Source organism: Eretmochelys imbricata, chromosome 1 (genome assembly GCF_965152235.1).
Source record: "Eretmochelys imbricata isolate rEreImb1 chromosome 1, rEreImb1.hap1, whole genome shotgun sequence".
Classification (NCBI taxonomy): domain Eukaryota; kingdom Metazoa; phylum Chordata; order Testudines; family Cheloniidae; genus Eretmochelys; species Eretmochelys imbricata.
In genome coordinates this window covers 170,723,029-170,734,413 of record NC_135572.1, presented here as the reverse complement: position 1 = coordinate 170,734,413, position 11,385 = coordinate 170,723,029, and the positions used below count along the sequence as shown (strand labels likewise).

General features: G+C 39.6%; 1 non-coding gene across 1 annotated transcript; it reads left to right on the top strand.

Annotated features, from left to right (window-relative positions):
• Positions 1-326: 326 nt before the first annotated feature.
• TRNAC-GCA (transfer RNA cysteine (anticodon GCA)) lies at positions 327-398 on the top strand. The gene has a single exon. It is a non-coding gene; the product is annotated as a tRNA-Cys (tRNA).
• Positions 399-11,385: the final 10,987 nt, after the last annotated feature.

Sequence of the window (11,385 nt, the reverse complement as noted above, 5' to 3'; positions counted from 1 at the left end):
GTCTTGTTGCTAGCACTGTTGTGTGTTTTAAAAAAAATAAAATAAAAAAGATACTGCAGACCTGCAGGTAATTAAAAATAAATTAAGCTCTCTGTCCCAGCTACAGGACAGCCTGATACAAAAACAAGTATATGTCAATGTAGACTTGGTCCAAATTGGTCTGGGTAACCTAAAAGCCCGATGGAATCTTTGGCAATGGCTTAATACTACCACATGGCTTACCAACAATCTGATGGGATGGTGGAAAGGTTTAATAGGACTTTAGGGATTCAGCTGAATCAGAACAGCACAAAATAAAACCATCCCCAATGAGGGACAGTATCACAGGGAGCATAGCTCAGTGGTAGAGCATTTGACTGCAGATCAAGAGGTCCCTGGTTCAAATTCAGGTGCTCCCTAAGGATTTGTTTTATGGGGGGGGATAGCTCAGTGGTTTGAGCATTGGCCTGCTAAACCCAAGATTGTGAGTTCAATCCTTGAGGGGGCCATTTAGGGATCTGGGGCAAAAATTGGGGATTGGCCCTGCTTTGAGCAGAGGGTTGGACTAGATGACCTCCTGAGGTCCCTTCCAACCCTGATATTCTGTGATTCTTTGTTGATGGGAGAGGGGCTCCTGCCGACGAAGCGCTGTGCACACTAGCATTTTGTTGTTCGGGGGAGAGGGACCGTTGTCACGCTCCTGAGTGACAAAAGTTTTAATGATGAAAGTGCAGTGTAGACAAAGCCTTAGACTCTCTCAGGGTTTACTATTTGGACATCAGCCACTTCCCATGCTTGAAGAGTACCACCACTGCAACACATTTTAAAATGAAGCATACAATTTGCATAATTGTCTCTCTCATCTAATAGAGTTCTTTGACAGTGAAGGTGAAAAGGCAGAAAATCTGTGAAAAGGCAGATAGAATAAAATTATCATTTATTTGGATTTTCAAAAAAAAAAAAAAACCTTTTGACAAAGTTCCTCACAAGAGTCTATTAAGGAAACTAAGAAGCCATGTCATAAGGAGTGGAGTAACTGTCATGGATTACAAAGCAGGTAAGAGGCAGAAAAATAAATAGATTATCTTCAACATAGATTTAACAGTATGTGCAACAATTTCTGTAATAGGCCTGCTCTTGTTTAATGTGTTTATAAATAAACCCAAGAAGGGGATAAAGAATGAAGTGTGAAAACCACAGGTGATATAAAATGACTTAGGATAGTCAAAGGACCTAACAAAGGTAAGTGAAGAGGCAGCATGATGGCAGATGAAATTCAGTGTTGACAACTGTAAGGTAAATCTAACTAGATAAAAAAGTGGAATTAAAATTGAGTATGTATATAAACAATTTAAGGTAAAAGGACAAAACAAGCTACAAACTCAGTTAAGATTAAATTTAAGAGAAATCAACACATGTTAAGGTGTACAAATACAGTTAAGCCATCCAACTAATCTTAACTGACATCATACAATAACTATATACTTATTAGTGCATGATCTTAGTGTTTGTGGTCCCAGATTAGATTTTTTTTTTCCCCCCTCAGTGTCTACACCAGAGATTGGCAACATTTGGCTCGCAGCCTGCCAGGATAAGCCCCCTGGCAGGCCAGGCTGGTTTGTTTACCTGCCGCATCCGCAGGTTTGGCCGATCACGGCTCCCACTGGCCGTGGTTCGCCGTCCCAGGCCAATGTGGGCTGCGAGAAGCGACGCGGGCTGAGGGATGTGCTGGCTGCCCTTCCTGCAGCCCCCATTGGCCTGGAGCGGCAAACCACAGCCAGTGGGATCCGTGATCAGCCAAACCTGTGGACACGGCAGGTAAACAAACTGGCCCGGCCCGCCAAGGGGCTTATCCTGGAAGGCCGTGTGCCAAACGTTGCCAATCCCCGGTGTATGTTATGCTAACAATGTGAGGAGGGGGTGGGAATAAAAGCACTAGTGTGTCTTAAAATCAGTTTAATCTAATCTAGGGCCACAAATACTAAAGATGCCTTAACCATAATCTTGGGGGGGTGAAATCCTGCCCCTACTGTAGTCAGTAAGAGTTTTGCCATTTACTTCAATGAGGCCAGGGTTCCACCTGGGGCTGTTGCACAGCATTGTTACAGGGCAAAGCTAAGGCTGTTTGGGTGCCTTACCTGTGCATTTCCATATTTTAACATGTTTGGGTCTCTTTAAATTTAAGCTTAACTGGGTTTGTAACTCCTATTTTGGAGATAATTGCAACATCCTTGCAATACTCTTACCCTTAAATTCCTGATACATAGTCTCAACCTTAGCTCCATGTTAACAAGGAAGGGTGGGAGGAGCGATTTGTTTGGTTGGGAGTTTTTTTTGTCTTCAAATATTTTTGCGGTCATAAATACTGTACCGGTTTATCCTTTTATACAAGGATCATCCTAATTCATTATTTTTGTTTTAATATTGACATTAGTAGTTCAGAAAAAAATTAAATCAAAGGTTATAATATAGTTTAGTCTGGCCTCATTCACCACTGTAAGAAGAAAAGCAGAGGTTTTTGTTTAAAACAAAATACATTCCTCTAAACACTCTTCTGCAGAATGCAGTTGTTTACATGCAAACAATAGCCAGTTCCATCTAAGGACTGGGAAAGTTTTTGTTGGAACAGCAAGCTCAGTTTACTTTTTAATTGTGGACGAATGGATCAGATGCTATACATGCTATATGCTTACATCTGAAATTAATGTCTATGTATTTTCCTCTATGCCACAGATTCCTCAGCTACTAATGGAGCCAAGAAGGCTTAGACGTTGTCTTTGCCTTTTCAGAATTGTCTGACCAGAACCCCCAGTACTTGAGAGCCATTAAATGAGGACAGATTGTTAAGCTACAAGTATTCAGAGTAGTATATCCCAGTCCTAAAAGAATCCATTATAAAAACTAGTGACAAATTCACTTTACAACTTTTCACAGAATGAATTAGCATATCTATTGCCTAAAGTCAATAGAATAACAATGACTTAATGATTTTGCTACATCTTCCTCATAATTTTCTATAGATTCATACCATTTACCATAACTTTCCCCTCTTCTGTCTTATTTTATAACCCACATAATGTCATCCAAAAAAAAGTCAGCATAAGGTAGAGACAAAATAGTAATAGTCTTTTGTGTCCTTGGAGTACTCTAGACACATTTTATAATGTTTGTTCTTTGTCTTTTACAGTTGCTGCCTATATTAAGCTGTAATACTGGATACTCTTAATATTTTACTTTAGAATGAGGGGTTTCTCACCTTCCATTGTTATTTCTCATTATAGGAGCCCAGGGTTTTTTTAAGGTCCCCTGAACAGCAGTCCTGTAGAAAATGTTCTTTAGGAAAAGCATCCAGGTTTCATGGCAGATAACTGGTATTTCTAAACAATTAATTCAAACTCCACAGGAGCCTGAAAACGAGCATCTAAAATAAAAGTGGTACATGAGGCTCTTGAGGTAATGCCTCTTTGTAATGCCATTGCCTGGTTCCCCCCATGAGCAAGAATAAAAAGAACTCGGTGTCACATTTTGAAATATTTTATTATATTGCATTAGCAACATTCCTTTTCATTTTGATTTTTCATTTAAATTGTTAATATTGATTTTTATAATACAGTGCAAAAGTCATTTGTGGTTGGCTTTTTTTCATAATTGCAGTGACTTTTGTATTACGCTGGAGAAGATGAATATTGACATGATGGTGTCAAGGATTTATAATGTAATAAAACATTGATGCCATGTAGTACAGAAGTATCATTGCTCACAATTCTGGTTTAGCTTAAGTGATGTCCATAAGAGTGGTTGGATTATTTTTCTTATCTGTACATGGTATTTGTCTAGTGCAACAAGAGGTCACAAGTTGATGAGTTCCTGTTACTTCACACTTGAGCAGGCACATTAATAGTTTGCTGTTGAACTCTGAAGCTCTATAACATAATTTATGACTAATATGCTGCATCATACATAGGGCCTTTGGCATGAGCAACCATGAAGTTGCATTATTTGGGGATGTCCTCTACATCTGAGAGATCCAACAATGACTGCCTTATAGCTTAATTAGCATGCTCACACACTCAGAGACAAATGGAAGTAAAAGTTAAGAGAAGAATACTACTGGTCAGGTATAGTGTTAGTAAGTAATGAGTTGTGTAGCAAGATTGAATTCAGAACTAGATAAACATAAACTAAAACACACAGGACCATGGTCCAAGAAATGATACACTACATCATTCAACCAGTAGCAACAAGAATGAAAAGCAAACAATTTAAATACCAGAACTTTAGGATAGGTCACTGTGGGCTGATCTTGTATAATTTTATTGATCAAGGTCAATTCACAATATAATGGAATATTCATAGCCAGAGATTGAAAAAATCCACTTGCCAGTGGCACATAGGAAAAATTCCACTGTGAGGGGGGACATAAGTCCTCAATATCTACCAAATTTCAGGTTACATTTTTTTTAAACTAAGATTTTAGCCCTTTTGGCCCTTCAAAGTGTGACCCATCTTAATGAAGACAGATAACTATAGTGATACATGCCATCATGTGCCAGCAATGCCCCTCTGCCATGTCCATTGGCCAAACCAGACAGTCTCTAGGCAAAAGAATAAATGGACACAAATCAGACATCCAAAATTATAACATTCAAAAACCAGTAGGAGAACACTTCAGTCTCCCTGGACACTCAATAACAGACTTTACAGTGGCAATTCTTCAACAAAAAAACTTCAAAAACAGACTCCAATGAGAAACTGCAGAACTGGAATTAATTTGCAAACTGGACACCATCAAATTAGGCCTGAATAAAGACTGGGAGTGGATGGGTCACTACAAAAACTAATTTCCGCCTGCTGATACTCACACCTCCTTGTTAACTGTTTGAAATGGGCCACCTTGATTACATTGGCCTCATTAGCACTACAGAAGTGATTTTTCCTCCCTTAGTATTCACCCTTTCTTGTCAACTGTTTGAGAATAGGCCACTTCCACCTTAATTGAACTGGCTCGTTAGCACTGATCCTCCACTTGGGAAGGCAACTCCCATCTTTTCATGTGCTGTGTATTTATACCTGCCTCTGTACTTTCCACTCCCTGCATCTAATGAAGTGGGTTTTAGCCCACAAAAGCTTATGCCCAAATAAATTTGTTAGTCTCGAGGGTGCCACAAGGACTCCTCATTGTTTTTGCTGATTCAGAGTAAAACGGCTACCACTCTGACACCTACAGTCCCTCTGTTGCTCATGGCTTTCCAAAGCAGCAGCAGAATAAAACTAATAGCACTCTTGTCAGTTTCATGGCTCCTTCTTAGAATTCTGTGGAGGGTGGTGAAGTGACAAGAATCATATCAGTTTTACTCTTCTGCTGTTTGAGAAAACTATGACTAGAAACAGATGCAGGTCCTGAAAGTATTTAGGAAAGAAGAGAACCCCAAAAATGAAGTCACAGGGATGGCTAGAATAGTTAAGTGCTAATAATAATCAGGAAGTTCTGGGAAGTAGATGAGATGGAAACCAACAGAGGTAGTGAAAGAGAGGCAGTATGAGAGAGCATGCTAGAGAGAAAGAAAAAGCACTGATTTCCCCCACCACCACCCCAAGAGCCAGAGGGAGGGGGAGCTTCAAATGTTACCATACTGTATTAGCAAGAAGCTAATTTGAAAGATTAAGTCCCCAGGCAGGACCCAGGGATGACACCCTGCTAGGAACCCTACTTACCCCAATGCTCTCCCTTGTCCAAACTCGTAGAGATGAGGCGGAGGGGACTGAGTGTCTCAACGTTTTGCACATGAATTTGCTGGTTGTCATCCTTGCTTTTTCTTTACCAGCTTCTGAATAGCAGGAGTCTGGTAATTTTTTTCAAGCCTAGTTTTAAATACAAGATATCTTTATTCTGTTTTTTCAGTGCCTGGGGAAGAAAAGGCAGAAGTCATTAGCTTACACACACCCTATTCAATGGAAGGATTTAAAAAACAAAATAAAAAGTCAGTCGTTAAACTGTTTATTCAAATGTGGAATTTCTCCCTTCCCACACCAAAAGCAATTACACTTGTTTGAGAAACAGAATAAGCAACACTGAACCCTAGACCAGTGACAGATTTAAGGTCTTTCAGGATTCGCAGCCACTGGAAAATGGAGACTCTGTGCTGTCCAGTCACCTACTTCTAGTCTTACAATGCCCCCAACTTATTTAAAAAGCTGTTATGCCATTATGAGAGGTTTCTATTATAAATTTATATTTTCTCTGCCTCTGAACCTTGTATTGTTGGACTCAGGGTAATTAAGATATGTCTATTCTACAACTGCTATAGTGACATAAAATGTAGAACATAAGAACAGCCATACTGGGTCAGACCAATGGTCCACCTAGCCCAGTACCCTGTCTGGCCAATGCCAGGTGCTTCAAAGGGAATGAACAGAACAGGTAATCATCAAGTGATCTATCCCCTGATGCCCATTCCTACCTTCTGGCAAACAAGCTAAGGACACTTCAGAGCATGGTTTTGCATCCCTGCCACAGCTACAGCACTGCAACACTGTTGTGTAGACACTTTCTGCATCAGTGGAAGGGGGTTTTCCATCAATGTAGTTAATCCACTTCTCCAAGAGGCAGTAGCTACATTGACAGAAGAATTCTTCCATCAACCAAGCTGCATCTACACCAGGGGATAAGTTGACCTAACTACAGCACTCAGAGGGCGACATTTTTTCTCGACTTTGAGGAACATCACTGGGTCAATCTAATTTTTAAGTGTAGACCAGGCCTAAGAAACCCTGTCTTTGTCTGACAAGTTGCTTGTGTCCTTCTGCTTTCAGGGCCCTGAGGATGTTTCACTTGGAAGTAGAAACTGACGGAGTCTGATATTTTCTTTGATCCAATCTTGATTTACATGAAATGTACAAAGTCCTGCATCTCTGAACACAAGAGGAATCAAGAAGAAAAAGGGCAGTTTATGAGCTTGCAACCCCAAGCCTCTTTAGTCAACACCAGACCCAAAAGCTTGCGCGCTCTCTCTCTCTCGCTTTTTCCAGGATCACACTGTGCTCACTGGTTACTGCTTGGCTTTTTTTTTTTTTTTTGTGCGCTTCTGCCTCTCTCTATTCTCAGTTTCCTTGTGTCCTGCAACTCCTCCCACACACAAAACACAAGCAATACTCAGTGAAACCCTGCTGCCCACTGAGCCCAAACTCCTGGACGAGTTCACAGCCTCCTTTTGTCCTAGATGGAGGGGACCTTCTATCTAATTAACTCATCCTGATAGTTATATTAATAGAAAGGTGTGTTCACACCTAGTCCCAAAGAAGTTTGTGATTCATACAGTCACCAGTAGCTCTCAGCATAATTTGGGGGAGAGGGGAGTACTTTCCAGGCATTTCTGAAAGATTTTTTTTCTGCCAAATATGTGGCATTGGCATATACAGGTTGTATACTCGTGAGTAATGCAGCCAGCCCAAACTCATGCTGGCAGGACATTTATGCAATCCACACTCTTGGAATATTAACCTGATCCTCAACACATATCATACATTGTAGTATGTTAACATTTTATTGCAGCTCTCCCATAACAAAAAGTCTTTTTAAAAAATGGTTATGCAACAGAACATCATCTTGTCTTTTTCATATATTCATACTCTAATAGACCTTGATGACCATACCTAGAGCCATTTGAAGCAACAAAAAGCAAAACAACTTTTTAATAATTAATTATCAGCCCTTTTGTCCCTGAATAAAATATCCAATCTGGAAATGGTCTATCAATATCATATCAATGATTTATGTCAACAAATATCCTTTTTTCTATCATAAATTATTATTGGGTCCAATTAATCATGAAACATCGTTTTTATTTTTCTGGGAAAGTAAAAGGACAAACTGTTATTCCTTTCTTAGCAATCATCCTGATATTTACTGGTAACAGTAATGCATCCTGGAAGATTATGCAAATACTGAAAGAGCTGCTTTCATGAATACCCGCCAAAAGCATTTGTATTGGAAGGTCATAGGTTTGCTTAATGGAAAGCCAAGACACAAAGCCAGCATTCTTGCAATCTTATTCTTCTCTTGAAAAATTTGCATTTGTTTCATGATAAATATTTTGCAAGTCAGGCAGGGAAGATAAAATAAGTGATTTAGTATCTTAAGTTCAGTTGTAACTGAAAAGAACATTCTTTATGCAGATCTCATTAAGTTCACCTAACAAACAGTGGTTGATTTTGTTAATAACTCTTGAAAGTATCTTTTATCATTTTTTAAAAGGTCAGGCACAAATAAAAATGTGTGTTCTGCTTCTCATCAGTGCTGCTGTGTATCATGAATAAATCCTTAACACCATGGCTTTTTTTCTCCTTAAAAGTGAAATATATTTTAGGGCTTTTTAATAAGAAAAAAACTAACAATGTCTGTAGAGTTTTCATGGAGTTTACCTGAAATAACTTGTCTTTTCTATATAAATTATGTTTATTCAATGCTAAGAATTATAGGGTTCTAGCTGCTTTATAGTAACACAAAGTCACTCTAAACCTGGGTCAGTCAGCCAGTTAACCTGTCTTTCTTAGACCCCCTTAACAAAACCCTCTCACCATAGGCCCAAATCCTCAAAGATATTGAAGTGCCTAACTCCCATTGAAACCAACAGGAGTTCAGCACCTAAATAAATACCTTTTGAGGACCTGTACTGTAGTAGCTGAGCTCCTCCCAGGTTAGGTTATCAAAGTGAGGCCCCTCATGAAGTCATTGACTCTTCTTTTTTTCTCTGGCTATAGGTAGCTCTGCATGGAGTAGAAGATGAGTTATTAACGACATGCTGGATATGGTGGGAAGCTTTCTCTAAGAGGAGGGTCTTGCAGTGCGCCATAACGTGGTCAGCTCTTGATTAGCCTAACCTCTTCTGGAAATTTCTTCCCTGGCAAGATCCCCTCATCTGCCATTGCTTTATTTCAAGATCTCACATGCTTTGTTCTGGGTAGAAATTATTAAAATATGGAATTTCCATCCCACAGGAAATTCCAATATTTTGACACTTTTTTTCATCTGGATTGGGATGAAAAATAGAATTAAACACTTTTCATGTAACATAGGAGCCCAAAGGGTCAGTAGAGGGAGAGACCATCATACATTATGGGGGAGCATGGGAGGAACTCAGAACTACAACTCGTGAGGCAATGGGCAGCTCAGTAGGACACAGAAATTAATTTCAACCCAATGTGAAACAAAGCCTTTTGTTTTGGTTTTCCTGATGGAAAATTCCACTAAAATCAATCTTTTCCGTAGAAAATTCTATTTTTTACAAAACTCCATTTTCCAACAATAAAATGTTTTATTTGAAATTTCTCCAGTAGCCCTAGTTCTGGGCTTTGTGTGCTGCATTACCCCAGAGTGTGACTTTCTTAGCAGTTAATAGAAATGCAGGGGGAGATTCCCAAATAAAATCCAAACCCTTTGCACCATTCAGATGGCATGGAGAAGCAATATTCTGGTTGCAAAGAGCCATCAGGGAATTCCCTCTGTCATGACCTGTTGCAAAGGGCATAACCATTTTCTGACAGCCTGCCTTTCCCTCCAGTCATTCTATACCAAGCAGCACTTTGCCTCAGCAAAGAAAGTTGCTTGCAGTCCCTAATGTAGGTGGGACCTGATCTGTTAATGGCTTTTAAGATCATGACTAAGGCACTGACCTATTAGCAGAAGCAGACTGGGAGCCAATGGAGGGTCTGGAGCACTGGAACAAAAGGCTCACAGCAGCCAAATTCAGGGAGGATATGGGGAACCACTTTCCAAGCCGGAACCTTGCCATTGTTTTCACATTCAGTTTCAGACATAGTGATTACAGTTGGTGGAGATGGCAAACAATAGGTGGAGGTGACAAATGCATACACCTCTGTAGCCAGGTTCTCCTGGGGAAGGAAGTGATGAAGATCCCCAGCAAGTTGGAGGAGGAAGAAGGTGTTTTTCCACCACTGGCCCTACCTCATCTTGTAGGCTTAGTCATGAGTCCAACAGGATCCTGAGGCTTTACACCACTTTGACAAAATAGGGAAAGGAGAGAAAAGAATCTACAAAGCAGCTGGAGCCTGTCAGAGAATCTGCTCAATGGTGTTTTCTGAGGTTTTCTACACAATAAAACATATCAATCAGTTTAGATAATATAAGGCCTTCTCTACACTCAAAAATAGTACTGCTTCAGCTATACTGGTATAGTTAGGCAGCACAAAACCTCTAGTGTGGGCAAATTATACCACTATAAAAGTTTTATATGTATTATAAAATTTTACCACTGATATAGCTTATCCCTGTACAGGAACGGGAATAAGCTGTACTGGTATAACTACATCCACACCTGGGAGTTGTACTGTTATAACTATATCAGTTTAAAAAAATCACATCCCTAATTAAGGTCATTATACCAGCATAAACCACACTTAAGGAATGTCCATGAATCTTCACTCAAATTCAAACCAAACTTTTTTAGAGGTTTAAAAAAGTCCTTTTAACTTTTTTTTCTTTCTTTTTCATTTCTGACTCACAGCTCTGCACTTCCAGGCCATGCACAAGACTAGGAAGAAAAAGTATGGATTCATGATCTGCAGGGAGAACTCAATGGCCTGAAGTGCAGTTTTATTTTTCCACTTTCAGTAGATCTGGTAAAAAAAAAAAACTGACTTTTTCAGTTCCAGAAAATTGCCAGAAATTTTTCACAAAGAGTTTAATTGACATTTTCATTTTTTTTTTCAAAACATTTTGATCACCTAGTGATCAGAGTGTGACACAACATGCAAGTAGTGGGGAGTTGTCATAAATATAAAGGGAAGGCTAACCACCTTTAAATCCCTCCTGGCCAGAGGAAAAAACCCTTTCACCTGTAAAGGGTTAAGAAGCTAAAGATAACCTCACTAGCACCTGACCAAAATGACCAATGAGGAGACAACATACTTTCAAAGCTGGAGTGGGGGGAGAAACAAAGCTTCTCTAGGTCTGTGTGTTGCTTTTGCTGGGACCAGAGCAGGAATGCAGGTCAGAACTCCTGTAAAGGGCAAATAAGAAATCTAGTTAGATATGCGTTAGATTCTGTTTTGTTTAAATGGCTGATAAAATAAGTCGTGCTGAATGGAATGTATATTCCTGGTCTTGTGTCTTTTTGTAACTTAAGGTTTTGCCTAGAGGGATTCTCTATCTGATTACCCTGTAAGGTATTTACCATCCTGATTTTACAGAGATGATTCTTTTACTTTTTCTTCCATTAAAATTCTTCTTTTAAGAACCTGATTGCTTTTTCATTGTTCTTAAGATCCAAGGGTTTGGGTCTATGTTCACATATGCAAATTGGTGAGGATTTTTATCAAGCCTTCCCCAGGAAAGGGGGTGAGGTTTGGGAGGATTTGGGGGGGAAAGATGTTTCCAAGTGGGCTCTT